This window comes from Myxine glutinosa, chromosome 2 (assembly GCF_964187855.1).
Source record: "Myxine glutinosa chromosome 2, kmMyxGlut1.1, whole genome shotgun sequence".
In the NCBI taxonomy this organism is placed as follows: Eukaryota; Metazoa; Chordata; class Myxini; order Myxiniformes; family Myxinidae; genus Myxine; species Myxine glutinosa.
Genome location: NC_136262.1, coordinates 235,125,178 through 235,136,691, shown reverse-complemented (window position 1 = coordinate 235,136,691; position 11,514 = coordinate 235,125,178). Strand labels below are relative to the sequence as shown.

The following is an 11,514-nucleotide window of genomic DNA, read 5'->3' as shown; positions in this document are numbered from 1 at the left end:
TGACTTTTTCAACATATTTCAACATACAGCTATTTGATCTTCATTTCAACAATATTGAAAGATAATGGTGATATAATATAACAAATATCATGAAACATTTACATTTTGTAGTCCATTGTATAATTTAAATAAATATAAATTCAAATTTCGCATGTGGAAAAAGTAAGTACACCCTTGGCTCTAATGGGTGGTATTGCCCCCTTTGGCAGAAACAACCTCAAGTGGGCATATCTTATAACTGTCCACCAGTCTCTGACATCGACTGGGAGAAATTTTTGCCCACTCCTCCATGCAGAATTCTTTCAGCTGTGCGATGTTTGAGGGGTTTCCTGCATGCACAGCTCGTTTCAAATCCCCCCACAACATCTCGATGGGATTTAGATCTGGGCTTTAACTTGGCCATTCCTGAACCCTCCATTTCTTTCTTTTCAGCCATTCCTTGGTGGATTTACTGGTATGTTTAGGGTCATTGTCATGTTGCAAGGTCCACCTTCGGTTGAGCTTCAACTCTCCGACAGATGGCCTCACATTATCCTCAAGCACCCTCTGGTACAATGAAGAATTCATAGTGGATTCTATGATGGTGAGCTGCCCAGGCCCTGATGCAGCAACGCTGCCCCAAACCATAATATTTCCACCACCATGCTTTACAGTTGGTATCAGGTTCTTGTGGTCAAATGCTGTCTTGGGTTTTCGCCAAACATGTCTTCTGGTACTGTGGCCAAATAGCTCTACCTTTGACTCATCTGTCCAGAGCACATTGTTCCAGAAGTGCTGGTCTTTGCCGAGGTGTTCATTGGCAAACTTTAGTCTTGCCCTGATGTTCTTTCTGGACAGCAAAGGTTTCCTCCGGGCACACCTCCCATGTAGATCAAATTTGTGCAGCCGCTTTCTAATGGTAGACTCGTGAACTTTGACATCAACAGTGGCAAGAGCTACCTGTAGGTCCCGTGATGACATTCTGGGGTTCTTACAGATTTCTTTCAGCATCTTGCGGTCTGCTCTCGGCTGAACTTGCTGGGGTGGCCTGGCCTGAACAAGTTGGCAGTTGTTTGGAATCTTCTCCACTTGTAGATGATCTTCCGGACAGTCGAATGATTGATTTCAAATTGTTTGGAGATCTTTTTAAATCCCTTCCCAGACTCGTAGGCATCTATAACCTTCTTTCTGAAGGCCTCAGAGAGCTCTTTTGATCTCGGCATGGTGACGCAGCACAATTCAACAACCAAGAGCAAACCAAACTAAATGTCTGAGGTTTAAATAAGACAGGTTCCTCCAAGATCCTCTCTAATGATATTATAATCATTTGCACCTGAGCTGGGGCACCTGATTCTAATTTTAGGTATTTGAAGTAGTGATAAATGTAGGGGTGTACTTACTTTTTCCACATGCGAAATTTGCATTTATGTTTATTTAAATTATACAATGGACTACAAAATGTAAATGTTTCATGATATTTGTTATATTATATCACCTTTATCTGTCAATATTGTTGAAATGAAGATCAAATAGCTGTATGTTGAAATATGTTGAAAAAGTCAAAACTTTACATGGGGTGTACTTACTTTTTCACGTGACTGTATTAGATGAGTTAAGGTTAGTATATAAACATATGAAACACTTGTATGCTGTGAGAGACATCCAGGAAGGATATGTGTTTTTCTAAGGCTGAGGATAGCTCTGTTAGTAGTGTGCTAACTTACTGTACATAAGGGTTGTCTGGTCGTAGTTTCGTTTTCCTATGGTGCTGTTTCCAATTAGAAATTGTTCTCCTGGTGCAGTTCTGCTAGTGGTGCTGCATCGTGGAGCATGCCGTCCTTTGGATGTAGACGTCAAGCTAGCTGTCCCTTCTGTATGTAAGTTACAGATGTGAAAGATCCAAAGGTATCTCGAAAAAATTAGTACTAGCTCAAATTCACTAATCAGAGATCAAATTTAATATGATATGTATTTAATTACAAAGAAGATATATAGAGATTTAAATTAATCAGATTAATGTATGAATGATAAAAAAATTGATAGAAAATACTGAAATCTGTAGATTAGGTTCGAGGTATGGATTCCGCAAAGACATGGTGGTAGGAAAAATGGCATCTCCTGTGTATATTATTACTCTGCCTGCATATGATTGCATTACATCAATTAACCCCGAACTTGCAATTTCGTCAATTGTAAGCCTGGTGTTGGCTTAGCGGTTAGGGTGCCGGCTTGGGATCCTGGGCTCGAATCCCGGTCGATCGCTGAATTAACACCAGGGGGGTTGACTCAGCCTGTCATCTTTCCGAGGTCGGCAAATTGAGTACCAGTTCACTGGTAATTCCCTGTGTGTAGCAAGAGGTGACTACCAGGGCTGGCATCCGGCAGTAAAACATTGCTTCAAAAAGGGGACCATGGTGCCCAAAGAAGGCCAACCCCTGCTCTGTGGGGCAAAAAGGCCTCTAAAGGTGGTCTCTCTTTCAATTTCTCCAATCCCACCAATAATCATTCAAATGTCCATCTGTGGACCAGAATAGGGTACATTTAAAACATTCTAATTCTTGGTCCAAGTCCATTCCGAAACACGCATGCGTTTGCTGCTACCTTTTACTCAGAGTGAAGAAGCAAACTGTGTACGATTATATCTCAAGGCATGAAGTTTGTCATTGCAATTTCGGAACGTTTGTCATGCGTATTTGCCCATTTCAAACTGCACTGCCAATCGAGGTCATTTCAAAAAATGATACATGTATGTATGTATGTATGTATGTATGTATGTATGTATGTATGTATGTATGTATGTATGTAAGAGATGTGTGCGAATTGCCTGCCAGTGAAACAAGATTTGTGATGCTTCTGTTGTGTTCATTCTTTGTGTAAATTGCTGCCTGGAATTGCTGCCTACGAGCATTGTACCGTTATTATACATTGATACACTGTACGAGGAACGTCCAAGATTGCACACCATGGCTGGCCCGGTATATTGCCGCTCAGTACAGCCGGCTATCTGGATTACCAGTATGATACGTCTGGTGTCAGCGCAGACAGGCTGACAATGAACTTTATTCCCATTGCAATGCTGTTTTCACTGACACATTACACTGCCATTGTCGTGAATGTATTTCTAAACGTTTTTCGCACTAATGCTCACCGCAGTAAAGTTTTTGTTTTCCTGATAATTATGTATTGATTGTCTAATTTGATAGCTAGACTTTCTTTATATGCAATATCTGTGTAACGTCATTTTTAACTCACCTGGACGAAGTTCAGGGGAGCTTATGCGATGGCTCGTTGTCCTTCCGTAAACATTTGAAACTTCTTCTCCGAAAATGCTGATGGGATTGTGACCAAATTTGGCACAAACTATATTTGTTGTGTTGTGACTTGGCTAAAGTTTGTTCACGGCATTAAAAAAAATCGGGGTTTAAGGGGGGTCTACGGGGGTCAAAGTGAATCCAGGTTTGACCCCCCTCCCCCGCCCCCCCCCCAAAAAAATAGGTATTTGCTTTTTCCCCTGAAACGACAAACAATATTTCGATGAAACCTGACCACAACCTTCATCATCCGTGATGTACCAATGTTTGTTCCAGGCTTTGGAAAAATTGGGTTCTGAGGAGGTACACGTGGTGGAAGGGGGAGGGGGGGGGGGTATATTCAGTATACTGTTTATTCTACAAGGTGAGTGCCAGGGGTATTGCACCTATGTTTTTTTTTACATTACAACATCTCACCATCATACCTCCATCAGGCTGATTAAGGTTACATTTTGTGTCCCATTAATAGGCCGGATCTGGATTCTGACATTAACCAAACTCGAATCGACTTGTGCTTGTCACCTACACAACTCATCCACCAAGTTTTGTCATAAGTCGTCCATAACTTTTTGAGATATCGTGCTATATATTGGTTTCAGCCCTATCACTCAATGGTGAAGAATCACTTTGAAAAATTTCTGTTTCCGGACCAGATTCGAATCCTCGCCAAAATTGAATAAATCAATTCTTCCTTGTGACGCATCCAACCTGTCCAACAATTTCCGTCTGAATAAGTACACAATCTTTTGAGATATTGTGCTATACATAGGTTTTTGTCCCATCTCTCAATTGTGAAGAATCACTGAAAAAATTATCTGATCTGGATCTGGATTCGAATCTTCACGAAAATCTTATCATTTTGGCCATTTCACATACCCAATCTCTCCACCAAATTTTGGCCAAATCCGTCCACAACTTTTTAAGATATCCTGTTCAAAAACAGACAAACAAGAAGACATCACACAGAGCACGATGCTTGCAAAATCCACCCCTCCCAAAAATAAAATGTTGCCATGGATACATCAAATTGTCCATATCATTAAGATTAAAATTGATGATCTTAATCAAAGCTCGAGTCAATAGGATTAAAAGTGATCATTTTTCAGATGAAAATTGATATTAGAAGTTTGACTTTGAGTTGACCGTTTAAAATCAAAAATAGTTGGTTTCCTAATTCAGTGATGCAATATGCAAATACTGTTAAATTTTAAAGTCAATCAGATGAAAATTGACGTTTTTGTCAGATAAAAATTGATGATTTTGGAAGTTTGACATTGAGTTGACCTTTGACCTTTTGACCACAAAAATATTTGGTTTCCCAATTTAGTGCCCCAATATACAAATGCTGTTCAATTTTCAAGTCAATGGGACAAAAATGACAATTTTAGAAATCTGACCTCAAGATGACCTTTGACCTCAAAATAAATAGGCTTCTTCCTTATAACCAACTCTACCCTCTGGTGAAGTTTCGTGAAGATCATTTTAAAATTGTGACCTTGACCTGTAGGCGATTGACAGACAGACAAACAAACAAACAAGAAGACGTCATGCAGAGCACGATACTTGCAAAATCCGCCCCCCCCCCCTCCCCAAGAAAAAAATTCCATTGATACAGCAAAATTATCCATTTCATCAAGATTAAAATTGACAATCGTTATCAAAGCTCGGGTCAATAGGAAGAAAAGTGATAATTTTTCAGATGAAAAATGATGATTTTGGAAGTTTGACCTTGAGTTGACCTTTGACCTTTGACCACAAAAATATTTGGTTTCCCAATTTAGTGCCTCAATATACAAATGCTGTTTAATTTTCAATTCAATCGGATTAAAAATTGAGGATTTTTGAAACATGGCCTAAGTTGACCTTATGGCCTATGTTGACCTCAAAAATACTTGGTGTTTGAATTCAGTGACCAGACATGCAAATCCTCTTCAAATTTCAAGCCAATCGGATGAAAATTGAGGATTTTCGAAATTTGACAAAGTTGGTGACCTTTGGCCTATGTTGACCTTTTGACGTTTTGACCCCAAAAACAATAGACTTCTTGCTTATGACCAACTCTACTATTTGGTGAAGTTTCGTGACGATCGGTTTAGAATTATGACCTGTAGGCAAGTATAAGTGAGCAGACAGACAAACACACACACAAACCAGAGCGATCAACATACTTGTCCAAATTATTTTTTTACCAAGTAATAACGCACAAGACCAACCAAGATACAGGGTGGCCCATTTACAACTGACAATTTTAAAATCTTCACCTATCCCTGAGAGAAATGGTGACACACACACACACACACACACACAAACACACACACACACACACACACACACACACACACACACACACACACACACACATACAAACATCTCTCTTATAGTATGTAACGATTTACTAAAAATCAAACTTTCAACCCTCCACATTGAACCACCATCCGAAGTATCATAAAATTGACAATTCAAGTATTATCGATCTACATCAGGGTCTACAACATGGCCGCTGAGTGGAAACTACAATGTTTCTTCAAAAGGAATGATTCACTTCAGACAACAACAAACTCACTTTTAAAAACGGCTGAACTGGCCTCGATAACACGTTGGCTGCCAGCTGCTGGCTGCCATTTAAAAAAACTTCTGAAACTAACATTGGCTTGCCCCACCTGGGACCCACATATGTCCCAGTTCAAATCCCACTCAAGTCCATTTCAGCCCACTTAACCGACGACAACCCATGTGGGCCCCAGCCAGCTTTGTAAGGTGGGATATGACGTTAAAGACTGTCGTTCTAGTTGTAGAATTGCATCGGCAGCCCAGATGAGATCCATGTGGAACCCAGTTAAAAAAACACACCCCGATCCCAAGCCCACTTTAGCCCATCCAAACCACCTATTTCCCCGCTGGGCCCCAGCTGTACATGCTGGCTGGGTAGCAACATTTGCTGGGGGCACAACTGTAATGCAGATCCAGTACCACTTGTAGGTTAGTGCAGGAATTTGGAATTTGGACAGGGTGCCGGCGACACCGACGCTTCGCGACCGACTCCACGGGATCTTTAATGTCCACCAACTAATGTCGGCAGACTTGACACCCAGTTAAACGTCCATTCGAGGACACACTGACGAATCACCCCACCTAAGAAACACAGGGGTTACCGTTTATGAGTTACTAGCAGGGGTACCCAGCGTTGCCTGGTCCTTTTTTGTGGGGGCCTAAAACACTTCCCTACGGCCTACACCCACAAAGGTGTGGCGTCGCTATACAGTGCCTTCAGAGAGTAGTCACGCGCCTTGATTTTTTCACATTTTGTTGTGTTCCAGCCTGAATTGAAATTGGTTTACATTGACATTTTGTCACTGATCTACACATAATACCCCATAATGTCAAAGTGAAAATTATTTTTAGAAAATGTTACAATATAATTAAAAATGAAATTCAGAAATATCTAATTTACACAAGTATTCAGCCCCCTGAGTCAGTACTTTGTACGAGTGCCTTTGGTAGTGATTACAGCTTCGAGTCTTCTTGGGTATATCTGTATCAGCTTTGCACATCTGGATTTGGGGAGTTTCTCCCATTCTTCCTTGCAGATTTGCTCAAGCTCCGTCAAGTTGGATAGGGAGCGTCGGTGAACAGCAATCTTCAAGTCTTTCCACAGATTCTCCATGGGATTAAGTCTGGGCTTTGGCTGGGCCACTCAACGACTTTCACGTTCTTGTTCTGAGGCCATTCCATTGTTGCTTTGACTGTATGTTTGGAGTCATTGTCCTGTTGGAATGTAAAACTTTGCTGCAGTCAAAGGTCTTTTGCACTCTGAAGCAGGTTCTCCTCAAGGATTTGCCTGTATTTGGTTCCATTCGTTGTTCCCCCTATCCTTAGAAGTCTCATAGTCCCTGCTGCTGAAAAGCATCCCCATAGCATGATGCTGCCACACCATGCTTCACGGTAGGGATGGTGTTAGAAGGGTGATCAGATGTGCTTGTTTTCCGCCAGACGTAGCACTTTGCATTTAGGCCAAAGAGTTAAATTTTCATCTTATCAGACCTCAGAATCTTTTGCCTCATGCTTTCAGTCTTTTATGTGCCTTTTGCAAACTTTGTCAATTTTGACATAATTTACATGTACAATTTACATGTATAATTTACATTGTGTATAATTTACATGTACTGTACTTTGTCATGCCTTTTTGCAAACTCCAGGTGTGCTGTCATGTGCCTTTTTTCTCATGAGTGGCTTCTGTCTGGACACTCTCCCATAAAATCTATATTTGTAAAGTGCTGCAAGACTGTTGTCCTTCTGGCCGGTTATCCCATCTCAGCCAAGGAACTCTATAGTTATATCAGAGTTGTCATTGTGTTCTTGCTCACCTCCCTGACCAAGGTCCTTTTTGCCCAGTTGTTCAGTTTGGTCGGACGGCCAGCTTTAGGAAGTCTGGGTAGTTCCATATTTTTCCATTTCCTAATGATAGAGCTCTGTGCTCTTGGGAACTTTCAACACTCTAGAAATTGTTTTATGCCCTTCCCCAGATCTATGCATCCTCACAATTCTATCTCTAAGTTCTACGGACAGTTCCCTGGACTTCACGGTCGAGTTTGTGCTCTGACATGCGTTGTCGTCCTCGTCCGGCCATGCCCTCTGGAGTCTACTATGCGGTTAGATGCGGTAATGCGGTTAGAGCCGATCAATTCGGCTTGCAGACATTTCGGCGCATGCGTGAAGCCGATGGAATCGGCTTGGAGACTCCAAAGGGTTAAATGCTGAGCGTCAATGAAGGCAGCAGCAAGTACCATTTTAAAGTCTGAGGCATGGCGCATGACTCAGCCGGAGCCGGAGGTCGAACCACCCACCGCCCACGTTCTCGGCGGCTGCCTTTATCATTATGCCAATGCTGCCGAGGCTCGTGATTGCTGAAGTGACCAATATAGATTCATGTCGATAAAGGAAGTGTTTCATAAGTGGCCAACATAGACTCATGTCGATCGGTGTTTCAAACATAACAAACGTTTTAAACTGTTCTATACGTGATACTTGTGTCGTGAATTTCGAAGCGCAATAGTATTTTGTATTATTTGAAGCTAACTTAGTAAGGAAGAAAGTTTACATTGCGAAGCGGTTGGTGGGATCTGCGCACGCGCAATTTGTGAGGCGTTGCGTTTCCGAAGCGTTGGGGCCTGGCCTGTGGCGCATTCTTCATATCCGCCTTTTGAGTTGTTTTTCTTCACAGTCTTCCAGAACCAGAACGCCATCGTCTTTTGTCTGCATTGTGAGTATGGACGTCTGAAGGATGATACGTATGGCCGGACGCGATACTGGAGATAAACTCTTGGCCTACAGTAGAAAGTGTTTGACAGTTGATTCGTTTGCTTACCAACTCGATGTAACATCCATGTAACTCGTCGTGCTAAACATGGGCGGCTGTGCCTGTTTCCTGTACTCGAGACCCGAGACCCTCTCCCCCCCCCTCCCCCCCCAGCTCACCCCCCCTCCCCCCCCCCCCCAGCTCACCCCCACTCCCTTCCCAGCTCACCTCCTCTCCTCCTCCCCCAGCTCCAACCCTCCTCCCCTCAGCTCCAACCCCCCCCTCAGCTCCAACTCCCCCCCCCCTCAGCTCCAACTCTCCCCCCCCCCTCAGCTCCAACTCCCCCCCCCTCAGCTCCAACTCCCCCCCCCTCAGCTCCAACTCCCCCCCCCCCAATAGCTCCAACTCCCCCACCCCCCTCAGCTCCAACTCCCCCCCCCCTCAGCTCCAACTCCCCCCCCCTCAGCTCCAACTCCCCCCCCCCTCAGCTCCAACTCCCCCCCCCGCAGCTCCAACTCCCCCCCCCCTCAGCTCCAACTCCTCCCCCCCATAGCTCCAACTCCCCCCCCCCTCAGCTCCAACTCCCCCCCCCTCAGCTCCAACTCCCCCCCCCCCCGCAGCTCCAACTCCCCCCCCCCGCAGCTCCAACTCCCCCCCCCCTCAGCTCCAACTCCCCCCCCCCTCAGCTCCAACTCCCCCCCCCCTCAGCTCCAACTCCCCCCCCCCTCAGCTCCAACTCCCCCCCCCTCTCAGCTCCAACTCCCCCCCCCCCCAATAGCTCCAACTCCCCCACCCCCCCTCAGCTCCAACTCCCCCCCCCCCCCTCAGCTCCAACTCCCCCCCCCCTCAGCTCCAACTCCCCCCCCCTCAGCTCCAACTCCCCCCCCCTCAGCTCCAACTCCCCCCCCCCTCAGCTCCAACTCCCCCCCCCCCAGCTCCAACCCCCCCCCCCAGCTCCAACCCCCCCCCCCAGCTCCAACTCCCCCCCCCCATAGCTCCAACTCCCCCCCCCCATAGCTCCAACTCCCCCCCCCCTCAGCTCCAACTCCCCCCCCCCCTCAGCTCCAACTCCCCCCCCCTCAGCTCCAACTCCCCCCCCCCTCAGCTCCAACTCCCCCCCCCCTCAGCTCCAACTCCCCCCCCCCCTTCAGCTGCAACTCCCCCCCCCCTCAGCTCCAACTCCCCCCCCCCTCAGCTCCAACTCCCCCCCCCTCAGCTCCAACTCCCCCCCCCCTCAGCTCCAACTCCCCCCCCCCTCAGCTCCAACTCCCCCCCCCCCTCAGCTCCAACTCCCCCCCCCCCTCAGCTCCAACTCCCCCCCCCCCTCAGCTCCAACTCCCCCCTCCCCCTCAGCTCCAACTCCCCCCCCCTCAGCTCCAACTCCCCCCCCCCCCCTCAGCTCCAACTCCCCCCCCCTCAGCTCCAACTCCCCCTCCCCCTCAGCTCCAACTCCCCCCCCCCCTCAGCTCCAACTCCCCCCCCCCCCTCAGCTCCAACTCCCCCCCCCCCTCAGCTCCAACTCCCCCCCCCTCAGCTCCAACTCCCCCCCCCCCCCTCAGCTCCAACTCCCCCCCCCCTCAGCTCCAACTCCCCCCCCCCCCTCAGCTCCAACTCCCCCCCCCCCCTCAGCTCCAACTCCCCCCCCCCTCAGCTCCAACTCCCCCCCCCCCCCGCTCAGCTCCAACTCCCCCCCCCCTCCTCAGCCTCAACCCCCCCCCCCCCCAGCTCCAACCTCCCTCCTCCTCCCCCAGCCCCAACCTCACCCACCCCCACAGCTCTCCTCCGCCTCCAGATCCAGCTCCCCCTCCAGGCCTCCCCCCAGCTCCACTTTTCCTTTGTTTGCTTGTAAATCCTGAGACGTTGTGTTACCTTGTGTTTTGTTTAATTTACATGATTTTGTTTTTGTATAATTTATATCCTTTTCGTAAAACAATTATGTAGAATTCTTGATGATCAAATGTTACTTTTTACTACAGCAGAACATTTATTATTAAATCATATAAATGATAATCTCGCTACATGTCTGTGACCGGCTTGGTAGATAATCTCGCTATATGTCTGTGACCGGCTTGGTAGATAATCTCACTATATTTCTGTGACAGGCTTGGTAGATAATCTCGCTGTATGTCTGTGACCGGCTTGGTAGATAATCTCGCTATATGTCTGTGACTGGCTTGGGAGATAATCTCACTATATTTCTGTGACCGGCTTGGTAGATAATCTCACTATATTTCTGTGACCATCTTGGTAGATAATCTCGCTATATGTCTGTGACCGGCTTGGGAGATAATCTCACTATATTTTTGTGACCGGCTTGGGAGATAATCTCGCTATATGTCTGTGACCATCTTGGTAGATAATCTCGATATATTTCTGTGACCGCCTTGGTAGATAATCTCGCTATATGTCTGTGACCGGCTTGGGAGATAATCTCGCTATATGTCTGTGACAGCCTTGGTAGATAATCTCGCTATATGTCTGTGACCGGCTTGGTAGATAATCTCGCTATATGTCTGTGACCGGCTCGGTAAATAATCTCGCTATGTGTCTGTGACCGGCTTGGTAGATAATCTCGCTATATGTCTGTGACCGGCTCGGTAGATAATCTCGCTATATGTCTGTGACCGGCTTGATAGATAATCTCGCTATATGTCTGTGACCGGCTTGGTAGATAATCTCGCTATATGTCTGTGACAGGCTCGGTAGATAATCTCACTATATTTTTGTGACCGGCTTGGTAGATAATCTCGCTATATGTCTGTGACCGGCTCGGTAGATAATCTCGCTATATGTCTGTGACCGGCTTGGTAGATAATCTCGCTATATGTCTGTGACCATCTTGGTAGATAATCACGCTTTTTGTCTGTGACCATCTTGGTAGATAATCTCATTATATGTCTGTGACCATCTTGGTAGACAACCTTGCTG

At 46.2% G+C, this 11,514-nt stretch overlaps 1 protein-coding gene across 1 annotated transcript in view; it reads left to right on the top strand.

Moving 5' to 3' along the window:
• The first annotated feature begins 8,388 nt into the window (after positions 1-8,388).
• Positions 8,389-11,514, top strand: part of LOC137422140 (GTP-binding protein Rit1-like) — a 72,248-nt gene continuing 69,122 nt past the window's right edge. Inside the window, exon 1 of the mRNA XM_078772345.1 lies at positions 8,389-8,550. The gene's annotated coding sequence lies outside the window, so the exon portion shown is untranslated. The remainder of the gene's footprint in view (positions 8,551-11,514) is intronic.